This window comes from Bombus fervidus, chromosome 12 (genome assembly GCF_041682495.2).
Source record: "Bombus fervidus isolate BK054 chromosome 12, iyBomFerv1, whole genome shotgun sequence".
Taxonomy (NCBI): Eukaryota; Metazoa; Arthropoda; class Insecta; order Hymenoptera; family Apidae; genus Bombus; species Bombus fervidus.
Genome location: NC_091528.1, coordinates 2013506 through 2039368, shown reverse-complemented (window position 1 = coordinate 2039368; position 25863 = coordinate 2013506). Strand labels below are relative to the sequence as shown.

The 25863-nt window shown below is 36.1% G+C and overlaps 1 protein-coding gene and 1 long non-coding RNA gene across 2 annotated transcripts in view; one reads left to right on the top strand and one right to left on the bottom strand.

The window, feature by feature from the left end:
* Positions 1 to 25863, bottom strand: part of LOC139992782 (methanethiol oxidase) — a 312253-nt gene that overhangs the window by 60548 nt on the left and 225842 nt on the right. The gene's annotated exons all lie outside the window — the stretch shown is intronic.
* Positions 4156 to 25702, top strand: LOC139993199 (uncharacterized). Its single transcript, XR_011801329.1, has 4 exons — positions 4156 to 4256; positions 24037 to 24238; positions 24320 to 24519; positions 24601 to 25702. It is a non-coding gene; the product is annotated as an uncharacterized lncRNA (long non-coding RNA).

Below are 25863 nucleotides of genomic sequence, written 5' to 3'. Positions count from 1 at the left end.
CTTGGCCGCGTAACGAGGTTAGTCGGAAGAATGAAAAGAAGAAACGGCTCGAATGAATATTGTGCCGAGTGATTATAATAACTTGAGAGGTGCACCGTCAAGAGTGGAAAGAAGTTTCGAGATTTGTATTCTCGTCTATGGCGAGGATGCTCTTCTCTATAAATTTTTCTCTTTTGCATTTTCCTTAGCGCACCTCCAAAGGAGTGTATTCAGCTTGTCTTATCGTTGCTCTTTCGAGCGACTCTTAAAAAAGGCGGTCGTCAAGTGCAAGATACGAATAACGAGAAGAATACGACAGTCTCGAATCTTACTTGATTTCATGAAAGTATTCGTACACTTGTCCACATCTTTTACGAACATACTACGCGTGTCATTCGAAACAATTTGAAATTCCGCTAGTACTGTAATCACATCCGACTATCATAATTATATTGGAAGAATTTTAAACGACTTATCTACCATTGTTATCTCGAACATTTAAAGTAATTATTTGTAATCTTTTTTCTATATCCATTAAGCGTACTTGCTTTTTGTTACAACGTAAACAGTGTCGTCGCTTTCTAACCCAGTTTCAAAGTTTCACGAGTAGTGCAGTAATCGTTTTAATCGAAGAAGTTTCCTACGATTACAGATTCTATTCTAAGGGAAGGAAGAATTTATTACCTAGAAAAATAACCTCAACGTTCTAAAACACCAAACTTCAAATGGCCATAAATTTCAAACCTTTTCTTTATAAAGAACCTGCCCTTTCTATAGCTTCAGTCTAGTAATTTTCACACGTCCATATATTATAATTTCTTCCCTCTAAATTTCTTCTCCTTTTCTTCCTTCTAAACGTTAAAATGATGTATTCAGCAGCATAAATTCTCCTAAATAAAAGTCAAAGGAGATATAACACAGGTCATATATTTTTATTTCATCTTTGAGAAAATCTATATATGGTACCAAGTTTGAAATTGGATTTTCAAATTAACAAAGTATTTCCTAAGAGGTATAACTCGAAAAGAGCTTCTCTTTGACCTAATCCTATGATTAAAATTTCTCCTCCAATTATCACCTTCGAATAAGAAAGAGCGAAGAATATTTCTCTACGAATTAATTGTCCAACATCATTCACATACCCTTATTTTCCAGTGAAGTTTCTTTTTATCAGAGTCTACCTTCCGTCTTTATGGTATCAAATTTTTTAACGATACGAGATTACCGCTAGATGATACGAAAATTAATATACTTGGACGTAACTAACTGGCATGTAAATGTCGTGTTAATATTTCTTGTAGCTAATGTAAATTCGAGTAGAATCGATGAGGAGGTAGAAAAGCCGACAGGTCTCGGGAATCACCGCCTCGAAGGAGAAATCATGGCAACTTCCAAACTCATTTCGCGGACGCGCTGCGTCACAAACGATGTTATATCCGACTCGAGCCGTTTCGATTCGTGCCGCGTGTTCTAATCAAAAGAGAATGTTTGCCAGTAGCAGAGAGTTACGAATCCCACGGTATGGAAAGCATCGGTGAATTGAGGATGATTTACGATTCGAGAAATCGTGGTAAATCCGCTGGAAACCTTTCGATATCGGGAGTATTTGCTGGACCGAAGGTCGACAGGGGATTTTCGCGAAAGCGTCATCAACCATGTTACTTTGAGAAACGTCTGAATGTCAATTTTCAGTTCCTTCGTTATTGAAATTCTTAGCCAACTTCCTTGGCTCTTTTAGAAATGTCTCAGTCAACTTGCTAGCTATTACTATCGAATGCTATATAACTCTGTTCATAAGTATTGGAACATTTAAAGAAACTTAAGTAGTAAATTTGAGAAATCGTTGGCAGGTTATTAAAATGTTTAAGAACTATTAGAGGATAAAAATCTGTGTCGACTGGTGTACGGAAAAATATATGATTGTTAAATTTAAAAGAATGGAGAATATTGAAATTTTCTTTTTTATGATTTGCCTCAATCGCGAAACACGCTTAGTACATCGTACAATAGCATGCTGCAGATTATATTTTAACTATTGTTGTAATCTAAACCACTTAAATAAATAGCATTCAAAAATATCTTAAATCCGCGGAGAAAAAATTTGGCAAAGATTTTAGAATCATTCGGGATTCGAAGCAGAAATGAATAAAAAAGGTTCACATCTAATAAATTTGATGAAAAAAAAAAAGAAAATAAAAGAACAAGCGTATATATTCGTGTATCGAAGTTCGTTCGTGTTCGCTGTTCGAAAAGTTAATAAAAATGCTGGCTTTACCGATTGCGTGGCTGGCATGCTCAACCACATTGCGGTAGGTCATGGAATCGTGCAATATTTATTGGGCTTTTGCCGGCAGAGACTCGATTTTCGCAGTTGGTTACACGTTCTCTATGGTCTAAGTAGCATTCTCGTGTTGTCTTATCGAATACGCTGATTGCAACTAACCCAGTATTTCATTAAACAGAAAACCATCGAAGTTTTTCTTTGCTTTAATCTTTCTTCTTTTTCTTCATGACAAATCGAATTACGTTTATCTCGTGTAGACTTTCACCGATTCTCAAATAGGCATCGTAATTGGAACATGCGTTCGTTGATGCGAGCTTCATCACGTTCGTTGATGCGAGCTTCATCACGTTTTGCAACTACAAAGCAAATTCTATCCGATTACACTTTGTTTCGTTTATACGATAGCTAGTATTCAAACATTTTTCCCAATTTTTCTGTAAAATTTAACGTAGCTACAATTTCGATAGGCGTGACGTTCGAGCATTGTTCAGAAAATACTGCAGTTTCCATCGGCAGAAGTTTCGGATCGGATAGCGTCGATGAATGAGAATGAATAGGACTTAGAGTTGCGGAAGAAGGTATTCAGAATGTATAATTAGTTGTCTGGAAGCTTCAGAGTGATATACCCATAGAACTTTGTATTTTGTGCGTACATATTTGCAATCTCTGAACTTCTAGTCGCGTTTTATTCTCGCAATTATTTAATTTTATTAGTTTAATGCTATAATAAATTGCTGCGTTTTTTGGAACATTCTAGATTTAATCGCATTTTTTATATCGTTAACAAGTTTCTTATGTTTGAAGAAAGTATAAAAGAATCGTCGTTGATATGCACGAGTTCCGGTCTTAAGTGTATGTTAACGTTTTTCTTAAAACCTTGTTACAAACCTTGCAGCTTGTTAAAAGGAGTAAAATCGCGACATAGAAAAGACAGTAACAGGATTAATTACGTGTCCTGGAATTTTCCTTTCAGCAGTTCAAATCAAGTACCATAAAATAGGGCATACGGTCAGATACTTTGGTCAATTTACAGCAACCGTATATTGACTTACGACAATGTTTGAATACTCATGAATAGACTGCGGATTTTTATGCGAATTCATATTTCTACAAGTACAAACCAAAGAAATACAACTTGAGAGATTTATTGCAGCCATCAGATATTATAACAAGTATTTTTAACAAACATTATAACTTTTCATCTTTTATATATTCCTGCTTAGGTATTGTGCAAATTCCGTGTTTATCTGCATTTTTAAAATTTTCACAGATGCGTAAAAATCCGCAGTCTATTCGTGAAATATAACACTCTGTATGTTTTCGCAGCTTTAAATTTCTCATGAACGCAACGTTTGTAGTCTATAGTTACAAAGCATTACCACCTTTTTTGTAACGAATTATATCATTGTAGGTTGTCATTTGTCTCCGAGATTTCAGTAATTTAATTTTCGATCTCGCTAAAGATATCACGTTCCTTCATCTTCTGACCCAGTTTCTACATTAGGGGTAATGGTTTTCCTCCCTTCGTGCTCCGTTTATGCTAGTTTATGGATCCTGCGAGGGAACACTGAAGGAAAAACTAATGTCAGAGTCTTTGTGTTTCATATATCAGGAGAATACACACGCGTTTACGATAAGACATTGAACGCATATTGGGACTGAACGATACAAAGGAAATATTTATTTATGTCTCGCGTAGGATGATGTGTAACTGAATCTCTGGTTACTCGATCAGAGAACCACAATCATTTGTGTGTACCTTGCTAATGAAGTTTCTTGGAAACACTGTTATTTTTACATAGTAACAGTTTTTATTTATCATTCAATTATCACAAAATATGTCGTTTGTTTATCGTTTTTTAAAAGTTATTGTTCTCTTTTTTACAGGTATTACAGGTATGGTCAACAAATCTGGAACTATTGAAATTTCGAGCATGCCAAATTATCGGAATTCTACTCTATAAATTAGTTGTTCCTATAATTCATGCTGTTAGTAAGTATTAACTTCATTTTGTAATTACAACGTCCATTTGTGCTTGCCCTAAATATATTAATTCTAATTGTCCTATGAGTCACGTGTGGTAGTTTATATACAACTATACCTTCATTTGCTAATGATAAATATATCTTAACGTTGAAATTAATATTGGTAACATTAATATGATATGATCATCAGTAACTATAATTACAATTAATTACAGATATTTTTAGTACCTGCAAAAACCAAGAATCTAAAATTTCGATGAGTATTTTAGCATTAAAATTGTAAAAAAATTCAATTTAAAACGCTATTAGCTGCTTCCTAAAATATGATAGCTTCTGAATACATAGTACATATTTTTCTTGTTAGTAATATCATTTTTAATTTTGTAATTATCTTCAAGGTAGGGCATTTCTGTTGGTAGTGGTTTTATCAAAAAGTAGTCAGATATGCGTATTTCAAGTCTGTTGAGATTTAATAAAAATTTTAATTCCACTCGGCAAATAAGCTATGCGGAGAATAAGAAGGTCCAGGTTACGAACGGTTGTGTTTCTTTCTCGGTTCATTTCTTTTTCTTGTTATTTACTTGTTCTAAAGAAGGATGATGAGTGTGGTTTTCCCTGATGCTGCGAAACGAGCCCATGAACGAAAAATGAGAAAAACATGGTCTTGTTGTTCCAAAACCAGATTGCACACTTCGAGCTCATTCGCTTTCTCAAAATTGAGTTACATCATTTTTTGCTCTCTATCTCCAAAAGTATTCATTACGCAACGTCTGGTTGTTCCGAAGCTTTTCGTACGATCTCACTTTCTGCTTCCTTTTTTGTATCGAGTAAGCAAAAATATATTTCGATAGAATAAACAAGTATTTTCATGAAATCAATGAATTACTTCCTTTTCAGAAATTTCTCTTTGACTTTTTCATCGATTTTGTCACGTACCTAACTCGTATGTAGATATTAGGCTCAATTTGCGTTGACGTATTTTCTATACCAATTAATATATACTAATCTTCTACATATACTGTAATATATAAATTAATGATGAATTAAGCATTAATGATTAATTAATTAAAACTATTAGATCGTCCAATTAGTTTGTGCCGTTTGTTACTTAACTCTGCTATTTAAATCAATATTTGAAATATACCTTGGGATGCTATAAAAAAATGTAACCAACCCCTGTCCTACATTTTCTTATCTTCTTAGCAAAAACATCATGTCGTCATTATAAAATTCCTTCGGTTTATTAGACCGCAGATTTCTCGGAAATTTAAAAAGTGTAAAATATTCGAAGTACTATTTTTAATAAAATTTAATATAAAATTTAGAATGCATCTTTTTAAATTAGTCTCATAAAAATACGAATTTGTTTAAATATTTGCAAATCTATTCATGATTTCAGATTCGTTTTATTTCACGTGAATATCTTAACGCTTTTAAGCGGCGATGTGCCTGGCAAGTTTACAAACACGATTTTCTCAGAAACGAAGATACGTATGAAAAAATGTTACCGCATATTTTCGCCTTGTTTTCTCCCATACAGTCGCCGCGTACTTAATTATTTTTCTACCGTGTCGCGTATCTCTAGTTACGTGGCTACCTTGGATAACATGGTCGTCCTTTCGTTAGCTATAAATTGAGCTGAAAAATCCGTGAACCTACTTGTTTGATCCCAATGAAATATGGCGACATTTTAAACAGAAATTCACGTGTACGTGAACGTATACGAGCACAATGAAGCTTTGTCTCATTTAGCCGATGATCATCGACAAAGGATCGTTTCGCACTTTAGAAATCAAATAGCTCCATTGAAAGCGGACCAATTCCACTTGCTTGCAGCCTTGGCGAAGGTTTATGGACGGAATACGCAACGCTTTGAATCTTATTGTAACTTTAAAGATGCTTGACTAGCACCGCGAAATATGGATAAAACGAGAATAAAGGAGTGCTTCTTCCTACTCTATCTCGCCAGGTCTTCCTCCCTTCGAGATTTTTTAATGAAATCTTGTCGGCCGAGCGCCGTTATATAGGTCGTTTTGGAAGTTCGCGGAAGAAACTTGAAAAGATCACGGAACAAGCGGAATTTCGCAGGCAAGAAAAATTCCAAATTATTACGTTACAGACAGAGGTGTTATTTGAGTCGCTTCAAAACATTCAAAATCGTTTCATACGCGTACAATAAAGTTCGCAAGCAAAAAAAGACTTGTATAAACAAATTTTATTCTATATGTTTTCTATAATTTTATTCTATATATATTCTATGTATATTATCGACTTACTTCTTCATGTAGCACCAATGCATATCCGGTTATAACACGTATATGCGTATACAGGGTGTCGTGCGTAACTGTAGAACGTGGAACATCCAGGAAACACTAAGAAATATTCATGAAATTTCACGAGCCTCGAGAAAGGCGCACTTTCCTTATTTTTCCTGTCTCGCGGAACTTAATTGGTTTTCCTTTATTACCGTTCTTCGCGTCGTCCGCAATTGAGCACAGTGAATGCGACTTGGTAAATTGGACAAATTTCTTGATACTTTTGACTTTGTACTTTTAACTTGAATTAATTCCATCACGATCTGCTGGCTTTCAGTCATGTTTTCCGATTTACATCCTTTGAATGAAATTGTTGAGTTTATTGTAACTTGTCGGCTAATTTGTAATTGGTTTCAATTCATCTTGATGCAAGGTACGCTATTTTTAATTCAGTTTGCGAAATATTTCATGCACTGGATTTTCTTTGTAATTTGCCCCTTTTCGACAACCTTACTTCTGTTTATAAGCTTCTTAAAAAATAGAACTGTACGTACTTACAATTAAACGATCTCCAGAATTTAAACCCCGCTTCCTAATTTCTCATTTACAGACGCGATCTATTTAGTTTGATAAAGAATAATCAAAGAACAAAAAATTTCACAAAACAGCTTTATTGAGAAAATCCAATTTTCGTGTTCCAGTTCTTCAATAAAAAAATTTTATCCACTTTGATCTAGAAAATTAATCTTCATTATCGAAAGATCGGAAAGTGTACGGAAACGGTTTATTTCCGCGAATTGTCAGGTGCAAATACTTCGCCTTAAGAAGCGTCATTTTCGCTCTATACGTCGTCTTTCTCCGAACGTGCGACTGTTATCGTTCACTTTGTACCGTTTTCAGCATTTTTTAGCTGAAAACGCTGCGAATTCAACGCAGCATGGCCGCATAGAACGAAAAGGAGTGAACGAGGGAAAGTTAATTTGTCGCAGCGTATCGCATTTGCGTTGTGACGCAATCTTGTTCGTCGTGGAGGATGCGACGTCGTTGCAACCCGGCAACAAAACTGACGAGAGATTTAATTTCACGGATCAAAAATTCAAACAATTCGGTCGGAGCCGAAGCCTGGGCGAATTTCACGCGGCGCTGCCGCCGCGTGTTTTCTCGGCACACGAAAATCCTTCGCGTTACAGCCTTCCTTTTCTATCGCGGTTACAGCCAGCTGCGGAGAAATCGTATGATTCAGTTTAAGCGCTTGGCGCGTTGTGTATCGACGATAAATTTTCTCCATGAACAGGTACACGTACGACGAGACGTTCGTTCTTCTCTTACTCGCTTAAAAATTTAATTTTTTCGTGTGCAACTTTTTTCGGACTACGCTGTGGATTTTGATTAATTTTTAGTAACAACACCTTAAAGATAAATTATTTTAAAAGAAGCGATAGACGAAGAAAAACTGTAACAGTTCGATTCTAAGAATTTTGGAATTTTGGAATTTTAGAATGGTAATCTTTATAAATCGGAAACAGTTCCATTTGATTGAAGAAGGATTTTAAAAAAATCAATGTGCTAACTGTAAGTTTTATAACTAGACTGTGAACTTTTATGCGGATGCATATCTTTCATATTACATGTGTTTTGCATAGTTTACACGAACGACATAGTTGCATATCTTTCTTTGATTCACATTTATTATGATTCATGATACTTTCGTAAAATAATACGCCATACAATTAGTTTATTAATTTATATCAAATATAACTGCTCGGAATAAATTGAATTCATAATTCTTTAAGAAACGTAAGAAAGAATGAAATAAAAATGAATTAATATTCGAAAACAAATATTAGTTACGATACAATACTGAAAATTTCCAAAATTTTGGAGTCTCGGCATGATACTGAAGCAAATTTAAATATGTATATTTCTGTAAATACGTGTATTTCTTATAGTCTATAAACTAATTTTTTTAGATAAGTGATACAAATTTGCGGTAGAAAAGCTTCAAAGAACTATCGTTATTTATTGTAACGCAAGTTATGATACTAAATATAGGTACAAAGGAACATGATTCACATTGCGTAAATATAAATATAATATGTATTTTTTATTACATTAATTGATGTATATCTTGCATGACATGACATTTTTTCTACGTATAAGTTGAATATTTGAATACAGTTCAGCTGCATAAAAGTTCGCAGTCTGTTATAACTTTGACTGGATTTTAATATATTAATATACGTATAACAGAAATGATAAATAAAAGAACAATAATGGTATTTTATAAATGGTAATTTGGTTACGTTATCATTCTCGTTCTGTTAAACTCCCCGCTGAATTCACATTCAAAAGCTCTTGCTCTCGATTCTCCCAGAAACTCTCTGCCTCTCAACTTTGAATTCGGAACTCAACCGCCAACTTTTATCTAGACGTGCACACATTTTCCACAAGCATTTATTGTAACACGCACACATTTCACTTTTCTCTGTTTTCCCTATCTCTTTCAACTCGTCCACTTAAATTCTTGTGTAGAGACATATGTACATCCTTGAAACGTGATCTTAAAAGCCTGTTAAAAAAATATTCCTTTCTCAGCGTATATCAATATGTTATATCACCTTCGTAATTATAAGCAAATCGTGTCAACTGAATTCAACAACTTCATTTTCTATACATATGGTACAGAGAGGAAAGTTCCGGTGAATCGTGCAAACAATAAAACCACTTTAAAACAACTTGGTATTCGTTCCAACTCGGTCGTCCATTATATATGCATGTCATCCACTTATACGAACAGTTCTCTCTTATCATCGGCAACAAGGTAATCGCGATCACCAATAAAACAATTTCCTCTGAAAACCCTAGAACTTGACGGTATACACCGGAGTTAAAGCTTCTTCCATGCAACGGAAACGCGAAACGCGATAGTACAAGACATCGATACTCTCGTTTTTCCCTATCGCTAAAGAATACATCACAACGATGTCATTTAACCTTGTCGTTTTCTACTTTAGGAACATCTGTATGAATTAGTTCCAAAATAAAAAAACTCTGTCGCATTAGTATTGCGTATAAGCAGTAACGTATCGTGATATGATCAATTTCTATAAGAAGGTTGAATAAGAATCAAATGCGAAAAGGAATCGTGTGAAGAGGATCGATTGTTACTTGGCGATTAATACGAGGATTAATTTGCCTGTACGTAGGTAACCACGATCAATGAAACTTCCATGGGGAAACTTTGAAACCGGCGCGGATCTTTCATCGTTTGACGGATCTCCGACGCCTCGAATAGCGGTCGGATAGACATTCGCGTGACAATGCCGAGTATCTCGTGCACCAAAGATAATTACATCCCTCTCTGGCATATTATTGTCCCAGTGGACCATTGTTACCTGGCTGCTGGCGATACAATGGTTTCCTCATGGTATCTGCTGGCCTATTGTCCCGTAATTTATATTGTGATTTTATGAGTTTTCGACGGAGCGTAACGCCGCCGTTTGTACCGTCGCTTACGGAATCGTGCTGTAAACAGCAGGCTGTCCCGATAAGAGCGTCACCGAGTCGTAAATCATAGAGGCAGGCTGATGTTCGCTGGTTGACGCTGTTGAATCTTTATCGCGAACGATTTCGTTCTCTCGTTTATGGCTGCGAAGAAAATTGAACAATTTTGAAAAAGGCAAATCCTGCTGTTTCCGATTCTACATCGCATACTGTACATACATGACACGTTAACGTACTGACTGCCGTGCGAATTTTATATATTTTGCCTCGCGAGCTACAATAGACGGAGATATACTACACCGTATCATTCAATTTTTACAAATATTACATTATATTTGCGTACTTTTTCTGTGATAGTCATTATTTGTATAGAAAAGGACAAGTTATGTTTATTTTAATTTCCCAAAAAGGTTTTTATATTTTGTACTTTCTTTTGTATAAAATGTGAGAAAACGTGATAGCACGTATAGTAGAATATTACAATATTAACAAGAGTACTGTTTTTCTTTATATTACTTTTTTTCCTTATACACTGCGCAATGTTTTATTAGACGTAATAATTTTGTTTTGTCGCGAAAGATAGTTGGACAGGACAGTAAGAAGTTTCTGCAAGATTTCCTCTCTTGATGGAAAAAATTTTTTCTTGAATGAAATGTTTCTTTAGAAAACCAACAATGTCTCTTCATATTTTCAGAATTGTGTTTTTCTTTTCCATGGAAATATTTCCACATTATGAAAGGATAAGATATTGTAATATCAATGAAATATAGGAACATGCACAGTGTATATTGGATACATGGGCAAATACCTAGTGTTGCTTTTTAACGATTTAACTAAGTGTTTACGAAACGCTTAATATCCATGTAAAATGTTCAAAGTAGGTTGAACGTGTTCTTATTTAGGTTCTATTTCATCATTATTTCGGAAAAGCATCACGATGTTACTTGACAAATCAACAAGCAACTGCATAAAATCCTAACTCCAAACATATAATTGCATAATAACGCGATAAAAATGCATTGTCTTGAAAGTTTCCTTCTGTTTACGTATGTCGTGGATTATTATACTTGTTGGTTTATTAAAGAGACGAGTGATAAAATTGTAATAATCAGTGTATATTAAAATCACTTTAAGTGCAAGTACAGAGATAGTGTATGCCGGTCGTACACTCCTCGTCAAAAAGATAACCCAGGTGTGTTATCTTTAATTTCTCAATGACGCGTGCAAAGTTTTTCGTCTGTAACGTATAATATCAAAACATTATGTGCTCAGGATATGCGATTCGTTGAAAATAATTAAAAATCTTATGAGGTTTAGTGTGTACCAAAGAAAAACTATTCCATACTAAGGTCGAAATGATAACACACTCTGATAATATGTTTAGAGATTGCTCAGTAGTTCATGATCCATCAACGAGTAAAGATTACAGTACAATATTAGAGAAATTTGTAAGTATGTGGGACGCGGAAAAAAATTAAACAAGTCTGAAAAAAAGCAAATTCTTGAATTAAAACAGCAACAGTTATCAGTAGCAAAAATATCGAAAGTAATAAGATGAAGTCATAGAGTAATACACAATTTTTTAAAAAATGTTGAAGATTAAATGGCAAAAAGAAAAGTACTGGTCGGCCGTCATCGTTATCCGATCAAGACCTAAAACTAAATTAAAAATAAAGTAAAACTAACAGGCTGTAAACTTCATTAATTCCTTTTTGCACAAGCTATGGCACAACTGTAATTAGCAATTAAGCGGTACATGCATCAGCTCAGATTTCCTAAAGCAGACTGGCTAACGATGCGTTCTCTGTTCGAAGCGATATCCCAAAAGGGAATAACAAATCACTTTCCAATTCTTCGAATAGGATTCATCGTGAATTTACGACGCCGCCGGTGTTATCGATACTGCATCGAGCGCTATTTTATTTGCTCATGGAGCACGACCGCAAGCAAGGAGCACAAGGATCTTTCAGCCGATGGGGTTTACACGTTCGTATGTGTTTCTCTCCCTATTTTCCGACTTGAAACGGCCCGATATATGAACTTGCCCGAAATCGAACGCGTGTGTATTGCAGGCTGTGGCTCAAACGTACGTAAGCATATACGTTTATCTACAAACCGATGCTTTATGTTACAAAAACATGCTTTCGTAGTTGCGCCACGCGCTTTGCATTCACCTGTATTTGCATGCACGCGCGAGCTTTGTACACGCTTCGGCCATGTACGGGTTTATGTACACATCTGTATCCACTTTAGCTACTGTCCTTTGCAAACCCATCTTCAATGTGCATTTATGGTGTTCAATATGGCTTGCATCAACAATGGGACTAAGTTCAATATGTATATTATTATAAATGCAATACAAATAAATACAATTACAACAATAAAAAATAAAACGAACAAATACAAATAAATAATGTATAATATTATAAATCCGATTCAAATACAATGCCCAATATTTACTTCTTAGAATTTGGATGCTACTCGCAAGATACCATAGGCGGTTACCTAGCGACATGTAAAAATTTGGGAGAAAGTATTCGCCGACAGCTTAGGTAGCTTAATTTGGAAAGCACCTGCTCGGCAAGCGGAAAATCCTGGGTTCGAATCCCTGGCCCAGCAAGACCCGATCGGCCGAATATGTTTCATCTTACAGTGCAATAGCTTGTTCGCCATACTCGCCAAGTATTCTATCTTCACAAGCCGGTTTCAAACCTCAGGACGAGTACTTGCAAGTTTCGATAATCTGCTTATAACTACTTTGATACTCGAATGGATCGAACCCCTTACAAGTAACAATCGAATCACAAGGGTCAGGAAGAAGCACACCAATGTTTCTGTTGAATTTCTTCTAACAAATTTAGGAAAATTATGCGCGATGAACAAGGCTTCCTACAAATTCTATTGCAACGTTTGCATTTGTAATTGTTTAAAAACTAGCTGTCCGCCGACGATTTCATCCGCACAGTATTTCAGTCCATGTTTATTACCTTCTGTTCGAAAACTCTTTAAGAGTTGAATGTCGACAAACGCGAAATACGTGTTTGTTTATTTTTAATGAAAAGTTTATATGAGGAGCTTCGAGTAGAGAACATAGAGATGCGGTTTTCTATAAAAATGTTTTACCCTCTTTTTATCCTTTTATTGTTCGGTTCTTTATTTCCAAAAATTCTTTCTTATTTCACACATACGTCATAAAAGAAATATACTGTCCAAATTTGACGTTTCTAGGTACAACGTCTTGAGTTTGGCGTTGATAAGTAGATCAATTACTTTTGCATTATATTATCAGGAATAGTCTGCTTAACTATATCACCTGGAATATCTCGTTTGTTTCTGATAATATTAAAAAATATTTCAGGTACGAGTTGAGTGATTTCGAGAGAGACATAAGGTAACATGATTACTTTTTCCGTAGGTGAAGGCACAAAAGGCGTATAAAAGTCATTGATTTTGTTCTTAATGGGATCATGTATTTCCTAATTTGATCCAACTGGATATTATCCATAAAAAAATGTTAACCTATTTATCTTAATTAAAATTAATTAAAAGCTATTAGCAGACATTTTAGCAGGTGTGTCAACTTTAATTTTGCAAAACTTAATGAGAAATAAGGAAAGATGCGAAGCGGTATTCTATACTTATAAAGTTAATATATAGTATATATAGATAGATGATAGCCGAGGAAAGTGATTTTAAGCAAATGGAGAATTTCTAGCAAGAATTTCATAAAGTTTTGCATGTATTCGATCAGTGTTTGATTTTTATTGGGAACACTTTTTTAATAGTATTTTTCAAAATACTTGTAAAGAGTTTGAATCTGTCGCGTTTAATCTTTCGTGTAGGTTTAAATCTACTCGAAAACGTTGCTTCTTTTCTCCGGGACATTTACGGAGATTTTTCCGAAACATTCGGTCTATGAACGTTCGAACCTACTTTAGCTCATCACTGGTTTGTATGCGCACACTATGTCTCTGTGTGTTGGTGCACTCGTCTCACAGATACTTCCTTTATCTATATATTTGATTACATACGCGTTCTCTCTACTGCGGGAATGTTCCGAAAATGTCGCGGTTTACGAAGCGACTCTCTTCTTCCTTTGTCCTCGAATCTCGAATTTTTCCATCAAGTACTGATCGAATGGTCTTTGAGCCATTTGCGGATGAAACGTCGGTTTTTATCGATAAAAACTATATAAATCGTCCCGTGTAGGTTTACACAAATGATATTTTTCTCTCGGAAAAACCGCCAACGAGAAAACATTTAAAAACTGATGGATTTCTAGAAAAAAAACGAATATAGAACAGAGAACGCAATACGAGATACAAACAGCCCGTTCATATTTTGTATGGTTATAAATTTTATAGAAAAAATTTGGTGGTTCGCTTGCGTTGGTTCTCGCATTGAAGAAATAATTACAGAATTTTAAACAGACGAATTTGAAGTATTTGTATTTGCTAATCTTCAGTAACGAAATTAGTAAGTATTTTTTTGTTTTTTCTTCGGAAGTAATGTCGGTAATAATAAAATTCCAATTGGGAATGTTCCTAAAGTGATATGATGAACGTTAAGTTAAGTAAAAGAATAACAATGTAAGTTAAAACTTTGTTATATTCAATCGATGTTATTATAGTTTCTTACCGATATAGTATTTTAAAATTATGTCATGTTGATGGTTACTAAATGCTATTATCGAGTTTCATGTATGGTGGAACTTAATACCATGAATGTTAACAAACAGCAGTAAAACTTTCCAAAGCATACAAGTTATTAGTCAAGATGCAGCTGCGTATGGTTGCTTGATACCAATTTCACCCGAGAAGTTTCTTGTTTCAGTTTGTTAGTTTCATAGACATTGCGTGCAATTGAAAATCGCAAGATTCATACCTAAGCAATAATTTAATATTTTCAACTAATTACTTAGTTCATTAGACATATGTTATGTACATATTGTTCGTAAATGTTAGGTTTGCAACATATACAATGTCCGATTTTTGTATACTTCACATTGTTCTAAAAAAGCTGTTTATACGTAAAAAGTAGAAAATTCAAATTATGTGCGAGAAAGAGAATTCTCAGTTTTAAAGCGATACATAAAATAATCTACAGAGATTGAAATATTTGTTGGAAACCATTTCATCTTTATACTGTGAATCTCGCTTCCATTCTCTTCGTAATATCAATTGTCTTTTTAACGTTTTGACGGCCACACGTTTCGGCGCAGATCTTACGCACCTTTTACTCAGCCTATTATTGTACAACCATAATACACTTTTCAAGAAAATCATATTAAATTCATTGTCATTATTGAATCTTTATCACGCTATTTTAATGTGTCTCTATTTTGTAGACTTATTCATTATATGGATTTATTTATTTATTTCCTTATTACCCCATGTAGTTGCAGAAATCGGGATTATAATCATTTTCTGATCGTTCACTTTCACTAGTTCATGAGATTTATAAATTGTCGATCTCCTCAGTGCATTTGTAAATCGTTTCACTTCAACAGAACACTATCAAATACAAGAATCATTTGTTCACGCGTAAGTACTAATTGGATTAAAAGAAAGAAGCTGAAATTACGTAAATATGATTTGTTAAGTGCGGTACAAAAAGGTGTCTGTTCTGATGTAGATACAATACGTTATGTAGACGAATTAAGATCTCACTTGTCTGCCAAGGAGGAACAAGCTAAGAAACTTACAACATTTTTAAATTCAGCAAAATTAGAATATATTTATGCTACTACACAAGAGAAAGAAAAAGGAGAACGTATAATTAAAAAACAAGAAGAAAGTTATTTGAAAAACAAGAAAGACGACTTATTAACGGCACATTAACATGCACTTAACAGAAGAAACAAAAGCAGTTAATATGCTGGAAGAAGAATTAGAAAATCGAGAAGAAGCTACGCTGTATTATGAGAACAAAGAATAAAATATGCAAGAGTAAATAAATAGATTGGAAAATGAAAAATTGTTGTTATTAGATGAATTTGAATTATTTAAAAGGACAGTTGATACTACAAAGAAACAAGATTCTATCAAGATGCCATCTGTAGTGGCTCCGACGTCGATTGAATTGATATCTACTATCCTGCTGGTGATGTTGAAGAGGTATAACGCAGAAAATGAAGCACGCCATTTCCGCACGAGACTGTTCTTTCCGACTGCTGAGAGGTTAAACGATTCTCACTCCATGACTGCTTGGAGAAGATGTTCGCCACTCAAAAGATCGCACGAGACTGACCTTCCAGCAAGGCTCAAAACGAAAGTGCCGAAAAAATATGTATGTTGATCGGTTTTCGCCGAACGCAAGCAAATGGCCAATCAGCAGGTGTGCTCGAAAAGCGGAGGCCCTTGATGGGAAGAGATCTTGGAAGAGAATACTTTGAATTTAATTAGACAAGGATCACGGAAATTCTTTCGGATGGTCCTCGACCGATCGGATCGTTGGAATTACCCATATTACCCTTCGGAAGTCACGGCGTTAATGACACACCCAGCCATTGAGACCACAACGGACATGGAAAATTAAATTACAGTTAGAATCGCTGAAAGATATGGTTCAAATCTTGACTCAAACGTAGCCTATTGACTGCGAATGCGTGCGTCATAAAATTACCGATAAAATTATCAACCGAAAACGTTCGTGTCTTTGTCCCTCCGGACGAAATACGTTATTACTTTTAGATTTTGAACTGTCACGATGTCTATATTAGACGACACAGTCGTGGCTTTTTGGGTTTCGATCGCTCTTATTTTAATAACTTACTTAAAATGCACTGGAGATCAGAAAATATACTAATACACTACAGATTATAAAATACGCAAAGACTAAAAAATACACAAATGAATCGAAGTGTCGTCTGAGATCTTAGTTAATTGACCAATCGAAACATCGAATGAAAGTAATGCGGGAAAAGATCGTGGTGTGACGCTTAGACGCATTAACACCTGGATCTGAAACGCACGAAGGGCGCAGAGTTGTGCAAGAGGTGACGGCGAAACGTGTCTGGGTGCAAGCAGATCCTCACGAGGGATAACTGCAGAGAAAAGGGTGGAGAGTAGAGGCCGCGCACGCCTCGTCAGCGTCTCTAACCTTTCGGCCTTTCATTAACTCAAACAGCCCGGCTCCTTCGTCCGTGGAGCGGCTAAATGTAACCGTAGTCCCGGGCCGGATTGCATTCTGGAAGGTTGCCGGCTACGGCATCCGGTGAAACTAGCCGTTTCTTTCCGCTTGGCTTTCTCCTTTTGTCCAGCTGAAAATTAACGAGTAGTCAGGCAATCACGAGTTCACACCGCCGACTGCTTTGCGCAGTTGGTCGCTGCCTGACAGCGATAGAAAATAGGTTCACCGGTTAGCAGCAGTCCGAATGGCGGAAACAAAAAGTAAATAAAAGATAAAGCAATATATTCAGCGATTTTATGAGAGCGGATGTTGGATATGTTTCTTCTGTAAAAGATGGTTCAGGCACGCTCATTGATTTAATCGAGCGTCGAGTACTCGCTCGCTATTAAATGGTTTAGGGCATAGAAAGTGTTTGAATGAGACATAATCTTTCCTACTTAAAATATCCTCGATATTTTATTCAAATAACCAGCTAGCTTTCTCCTAACAAGTTTTGTTCTTTTGAAAGTACATCGAATCGCGTAGTGATTGAGAATCATGAGGCGTCGAGTTCAGCCACACGTAAAAACTGTATTTTACCGGAAGAAGACGAAAGAGAGAAGAAAGCGGAGGTTAAGAGCATATTTACTGCGTTGGTATTGGTATCGTAAGTTTGATATTTGAAGTATCAAATGGGGAATAAGTGCGATAATAATTCGCGTCTGCAAACTTTGCGCTTGCTCACTGCGTATAGTATTTTTATTGATATCAAACTGAGATACGAGATCAAAAGTACTAAACCCTCAGTAAATATCGTATATTTGTAACTACTCGCGATTTTAGTTTAGAGAAAAGTTATTGAAAATTGGAGAAATTAAGAAGCCTTTTTCTATCGAGGTTTATATAATCTATGAATATAGATAGATGACGGAAATATTTCGAAAAATTACATAGATGCAATAAATGATATTTTGTTTCATTGACTAAAAGAACTTCTATTTGAACGATTATTTCAATAAACGTTCATTTCGATAACGTTCGATGCTGCTTTCGAATAGAATGCATAGTAACGATGATAAAAAATTATTTGACGCAAAGGAGTTGTGTAAAGAGGAGTTATCGTGGCGAGAGAACGGGAGGGGATGAAAACGCAAGGAGAAAAAGAATTTTATCCCTCTCGGCGTGCTTCTCTCGTCTAACCCCATTCACAGCTTCGTACGATGCGATTTTGGGGTCCTGTATCGTGGAAACTTTTTTCCCGCAAACAAGGATAAGTACTTCCACTCATTTCACGTGCCAGTCGTTGTTCCTTTAGACGATAGTCGACTCGAAATACGAGATCGGCTCTACAAGATTACTTCCAGCGAAAACGTTTGCACGTTCTATATTATTCGTCATTCTCGTTATTAATTTCTGCCTATAATGGCAATTCGTTTGTCGACTTAAACAAATATCGTATCTAGTGTAGATCGATAATGAAACCGACTGATATTGTTACTTTACTCGATCACGTGCGTGCAATTTCGAAATTTGATATTTTATCGAGATTCGTATTTGTATTGAAGATTATTTGTAAATGATTGTTGCATAACGAGACACTTATCACCGAATTTATGAGTTTGTTACACACACGTAACCTAATTAAAGTTCCTGCGGCCGTGTCGTAGCATGAAAATACGCTCATAACGTGCTGAGTCACGTAGTCAATACTTGCATCTGGATTCAGTGTTTGGTGCATCGTGGCAAATGGCTTCACGTCCTCCTTTTCCAGCCTATATCACTCAGGTAAGCAGAATTTTTTCGCTGAGAATTTCGCTTGATAGGTACTCCACAAATAATCCCCCCTAACTAGCGCTTTAATTTCCATTGATCATCGATACGATATCCGTATAATAAAAATTCCCCAGTTCTCTGTCCAAACTAATACAATTGAATAGTGGAAATAAATAAGGTTGCCAGTTCTAAAAGATTAATCTTACGAGAAGAACAATTTTCCGTTTAACAAAATGTTATTTACTGACAAAATATATCGAAACTTATTTATTGCATATATCACACTGTACTTTACATAATTTTACAATGTTACAGTTATATTATACATAACTGTATGTACTTGTAACAATAAATTTACGCAAACAAAAGATAATCAGTAAATGCTATAAATCACATCTTAAAGACATCTTATATATTAATTATATCTAAAAGTAGATACATCTGCTTTGTCTTTTGCGATTCACGCAATTATCCCTTGTCCTTTCGACTTCTTTAGTCGGAATTCCTTTCGTTACCAGGAGTATTTCGTTTTAACAGTATTCCTCTGCTGTTTTTAAGTAGCGCAGTCCAATTCTTTTAATATCTGCAGGCAGAGTGCACGAGTTCGAAACTTTCCACGCTAGAATACTACGTGAAAAAAGAATCAGCCCAGATTTCGCTGACTGTGCGGTGCCTTCCTCTCTTGACCAATTCCGCTTGCTTCGGCGATTTTTTATCATGATGGCTTTCGCATTCATGTAGTCTGGATCATCAATGATCGTGCAACAGCTCGATATGTTAATGAAGTTTGCACGCTAAGAAGATTTCTTAAACGTAGCAACAGTAAATATGCATGTAATATATTTATATCAACTTTAGAAATTAAGAAAGATATGCAGCGGCACATGAGTCATAGGACGATGCGAATCGAGAGCGACTCGTGTTGTTGTTTTGCCTTGGGATATTGACACTGTCTTGACGTACCAAACGTAGTAATAAACAAACTTCGGACAAAATTATATAGCCGCTACGCGCAACCGTCAACCGAAATCGAATTTAAACTTTCCGGTTTTTAACTCCCCCGACCAGTATAAATAAACGAACACGATCGTTAGGACAAGGAGTTAGTCACTGGTCGATCATGAATTAGTAATCAGTTATCAGTTAGTTATTATCGAGCGTTCTCATAGCGAGTTAGTATCGAGTGAACGTACGCATACGCATATCGAGCAACACTTAGCGAACCACGGCTAACTCTGTACTGCAAATAGTTTTAAATATATTGACTACACTAAGTATCAACTCGTCTCATCACTATATACACCAACACATAATCGTCCTCCATAGATGTCTCAATTAGATGTATATATATATTTTTGTATGTATATTCGCTGACTTTTGAAACGGTTTCACCAATCGCAATGATTGTTTTTGCACCTTGCAGGATATCTCTGTGTTTTTTTCGTAAACTGTTGTTTATTGCAAAAATCTAATTCTTATGTATGTTCGTCTATTGCTCTGCGCTGAACTAAGCTGTTGGGATGAAAACTTTTACGTCTCGTAGCGATAGTCCATCGATTGGGCCCGTTTACAAAATGACGTCAATTTCTTCGTTCTTAACTACAGTCGTTGCAAATAACTTGTTATTGATCGATTTCATTTCATCGCGTCTGATCGTTCTACCGGAAAACTCGTCGCTGCAAGCGATGGAATTGGACAGTTTCTTTACAAAATTGTCTCTGAAAGCGTACTTCGTCCGTTTTTCTACGTAGGTTCATCGCTCAAAGCTGATTTAACCCGTGTCTTTTATTACTGACTCCTCGTTTCGAGTATACTTGAGTCGTATCTTTGCACACTGAAGAAGTCCTCATCGTAATCTTTGAATTTCTGCAAGTGCTCTTCCGTCATGCGGTTCATTCGAAACTTTGTTGGTGCTAGAGCAGATACGTCTATAGCGTCTAAATTGTTCACGCAACTAAGAACGACGTAAACCTTCAAAATTCTTTTCGCCAAGATCAGTCACAGCCCTATTTATAGTCCCCTGCAATAGTCATTATAGTCCCTTGCAGTTTACATACAGTTACTGTCCAACCTACGGATAGGGGGTGACATTCTTCGTTCAATGTCTCCAAAATCCTTGGTCATCTGAAGTGTTGCCACTGCTGGAGATGTCAAAACGTAGCCATCGATATCTTTGAATCTACTTTCAATGGATTCGTTGTCAAATTTTACAAGCACCGAGTCTGGAAATTTTCCATCTATCGGCTGATTTCTTCAAAGTGCTGGCCATGTAAATTTCTTTACGATTCCCATTGCTGTATATGCTAAACCATCAGAAATTGATATGTTTCGTTTGCCTTATAACTCGTGATTAATGGAAGAGTACTCGGTTTGAATCCCGAAAGGCCTGGTCGATTTTTCAGCCGACGCAACTTAGTCGTAGTTGCATCTGCTTATTTCAACGCAGTCTCCGATGGTTCGGAGCCCATCTTAACATGTTGCCCAACTATACCAAAAACTATTGTTGCACACTTCGCCAGTACGCTCCAAGGTACTCGACTACCAGTGTCTTGGCGCGGAGAGACGGTTGTTCATGTGCCTTGGAGTACTAGAACCCGCAATAATACGCGTGTTGTAGTGTACAAGCCAAAGTAGTTGCTAATGATCTTGTAGTTGATGCGACTTTAAATAAATGACACAAAAAAAGATAACTCGTGATCGCTCAACTGATGTTATCGAACGCAACAATCCCTCATAATCCTTCTGCTTGTGCTGCATACGAAGCACCAGTCTGATCGAGCGTTAAATAAATAAAATACAAATAAAATAGAAATTTCATATTTTTAATATTTCATACTTTTTCTAGGAAAGCACATTTTCTATTCAATTTCTCTTATACGTGCAATCGCCGCTCGGCTTTAGTTTCCAAGATATATGAAAATATTTTTCAGGGTTTGGGGTAGGTTCAAATTAGGTTTGCGTTAGATAATAAATAAAAAGATAACTATATAATTTATAGTACGTTGTTATCAATATTAAATTGACGTTAATATTAATTGAAAACATCTCAACCATAATATTAAAGAATATATCAAGATTAATTAGTGAATTCGGTGATGTTTCTATTGCACTCGATAACGGAAGTCTCGAACAGTGTTAAGTGCAGTAGTCTTTGATGCAACAGTACGATGTATATGGAAGAAAAAAGGACCAAGCCGTTATTTTTCCTGATGCAAAGATTACTCAATTTGTTAGACATCCAGAATCGCGTCAGTTTAATTTTGCACGATTCTCTGCCTAATCCCCGGTCAATCCATGCAGCAGTCTGTGGTCCGTGTGTGCGTTAAGCGTCGTCTTTATGAACTTGTTGCAGCAGTTAGGTGCGCGTTATATACGTGCCGGGGAATTTTCACCCTCTGGGATCGATGGTGATACGCGCGAAAAGCGATTCAATTAGACAGAAAATATCCGCGCATGTTCCGGTTGCCTAAGTATTCCAATGGAACTCGCAAATGCGCCCCGGCTTCGTTACCAGCAAATGCCAAGTAATTTCGCGTCTATACACGTGCGAGAGCAATCGCGTATCGAGGCAAGTTCAACACAATTTCGCGGGAATCCGGGATTTTCGGTGGAATTTTGCGTGAAACTCAACCCACTGACCCTCTCGACTACTACGCGACTCCTATCCTATTGTTTGAAATACACAATAGTCCTTCCTGTTGCAACGAATCTTTCAAGTTTCGTTCATTCGTAATTCGTCTTCGATTTATTTTGTAATTTTCTTTCTCAGACTTCTGATCCACATTCTAATTATGGAAGATACGTTGATTTCGTCTTTCCGATTGTACCAGTCGTATAATAGTTATTAGTAAATTTTATAATAGCCATGTAGCAGCAAAACGTACTATCAAAAATACGATAGAAACCCGGAGAACCACACACATATCGTATTATATCTTATATGCAAATTTGATGTAGAACTATAGATTGCTAATTTTACTTAGAGTTTACGGAAGAATCATGCAAGGTGTTTGTCGGTAAGGTTCGTAGAATGATCGTAAAGGAAAGTTATTTTTGAGTTGCAAACTATCTATAATGTAACATATGCGGCGACACATGAGTCAGAGGACGATGCGAATCGAGAGCGGCTCATGTTGTTGCCTTACCTTAGGATATTGACACCATCTTGATGTTCCAAACGTAGCGATAAACAAACTCCGGGCAAAATAATGTCGCCGTCATGTGCAACCGCCAACCGAAGTTGAATATAAACTCTCCGCTACTCCCCCGACCAGTATAAATAAACGAACACGATCGTTAGGACAATCAATGAGCATCGAGCATTCTTATAGCGAATTAGTATCGTGCGAACGTAAGCATTACCTTGTATACGCATATCGAGTAACACTGAGCGAACGAAGATTAACCCTGTACTACGAAGAATTTTAAATACATTGATTACACCAAGTATCAACTCGTCTCGTCACTATATACACCAACATTTTTAATCGTCCTCCACACATAATACATACAATACAACAGTGAAAGTATTGTTACTACTCGTAATCTATGCAGATCAAAAAACTAATTTTTGAAATTTTTGTCTATCTGCTTGTTTCTTTGTTCGCGTCACGTAAAAGCTACTGAACAGATTTTGATGGGGCTCTCTCTGTTGTAGCCATAGCTTGGAGTACGGCAAAGAAAATAGGATATATTTCATCTCGATCCGTTTTGTAGAAGCTGAGAAATAGCCTGGCATTCGAGTTGTATGTGCTCCTATGTTTGATAGAGGTCAAACAAGGATGCTTATCGCAGTGTTTGCTCTGAAATCGAACCTCCCTATAATTTAATGTTTTCTAAGAAAAATAACGGAAAATAACCTAACTAATCAAAAATATGTAGATATGTCATTCACAGAAATTGATCTGCTTCAAACTATTAATAATCTACGCGAACGAAGTCCTGGACGAAGCTATTCATAGAATATCAAAGAGTAGTAAATAGCATATTCTTTAGGATTTTTATCTTTTTCGCTCTGAATAGCCTGTTGTAAACTGTTGAGATTTCTGAAAGGTTAATTAGAAATACATGTAATGCATTTTTGCCGAAGTTCCTGACCTAGAGAAACATCGCAAACCTTCTGAAAAACCTAACAACTTACGTCAGTTCAGGTATCATGCCAGCTTCACCAAGAGGAAACTCAGGATGGCGTTGATCGAAAGATTAATCGACCAATCGACGTACATGCTGAACGGTTTTCAACAACACCTCGGACAGTTCGAGTACACAAACACATTTTAGAGTCGCTGCGGCATTCAAATCGATCGAACATTCTTAGAAACATACTCAAATAAACCAAGTTAAACAGGTCAGTCGTATTCAGTTTCTGCTGTTACCTTATTTCTTTATTAAACTTACCTTCAATAAAGATTGTGTTATTTTAATGCAGTTTACCGCCTTTCAATCATCTCTATCGCAGTGAAGCGTCGCGTCATAGGGAATCACGTACAGCTTGCGATATCGACACGATCGAGACGAGCTTTTAGAAGCCTCGTTAGCTCGGTACCTTTCTGCACCGCTCCATTCGCTAAGGCGTCAGCACACATCGTCGCATATTATTTATAAAAACATGGAAATTGCGTCAAAGAGGTTTGAGAAAGATCACGATAAGAACAGTTCCTGACAGTCCATGTCGTTGACGTAGCGTCTCGTGATCGTCATATTTTTCAGTTTAGATGATTTCGTTGGGCCAGCGGTATTTGATCAAAATTACTGGTACGTAACAGTTATTGGATCTGTGAAGTCTCTCGTGAGGAGGAGCGTCCATTGTTCAATTATTGACGAAGTAACTCTTCGACGAACAAAGTGAGTCTATTTTACAGTAATTATTTCATTTATTTCGCTGCTTTACTTCGATTCGATACCGAGGATGCACGGAAACAATGCAACTGTCGGGGCTAAAATCTCGTTTTATCAATTTGCTAATTTTCTTTCTATAGCTTTTCGTATTATGTAACTTCCTAGAATGTATTCGCTCGGTCATAATCTTCGTTTTAACGATAAAAGGGAACTCCATAAATTACGTGTAAGAGAGAGAAAGATTTAATTCGCGGATATCGCCATGTAATTAACGTGCTTGCACGGATATAAGATTGGACAAAGGATTGTTCTCGGGTCAGAAAGTTTTTTTTCTATTGCATCATTATTAACAGACAACAACTCGCAACCTTCGCTCGAAGGCCACTCCAATTATAGTCGAATACAACAGCCGAATTACTCTTCGTATACTCTCGTACGTAACACGCTCCACATATCTTGAAAGAAGACAAAAACATAACCCGTTAAAAAAAAAGAAAAGAAAGAAAAAAAACACTTAAAAATAGCAGGATTTTCAGCAGCCGCAACTTTGATTCTTCTCACAAGATTTTCGTTATCGTATCGGAACAATTTTTTAATATCAACTCGACCTCAATTTATTCGCACGTAGCATTGCTTTTTAATTTCCTGGTCAGATAACAACGAAAAGTGATATTATGAATTTAGTAGTGTAACGACGAGCTTGACAAGCTACACGCCGTATAAAAATTATTAATAGGATCCGCATCTCGTGGGACATCAATGATTCACGATTCTTGGTAAAAGTAAAACTTTCTTATGCAAAGATTAAGGTATCTGAAATTTAGTTACTTTTCTCTAATTAAACGTGATAATGTGAAGGAAGCTCCTCCGTTGTGATTACAAATTTCTCGCTCACGGTTTCTTCTCCTCCGAGCATGAAACTTCCTTTAAACGTATAGTGGAACCTCACATATTCGAAAAAATAGACGGCTAAAGATATTCAGATATTGGAATTTTCGATGATAGAACAATCGCTCCTCTGTATTTATTCTGTATTTAGTGTCATAAATTCCACATATTGAAATAGGAATGAAGAAAGTTGTTCGTTTGTTTTAGTACTGAAAAATCTAAGATGATTATGATTGCTCGATTACA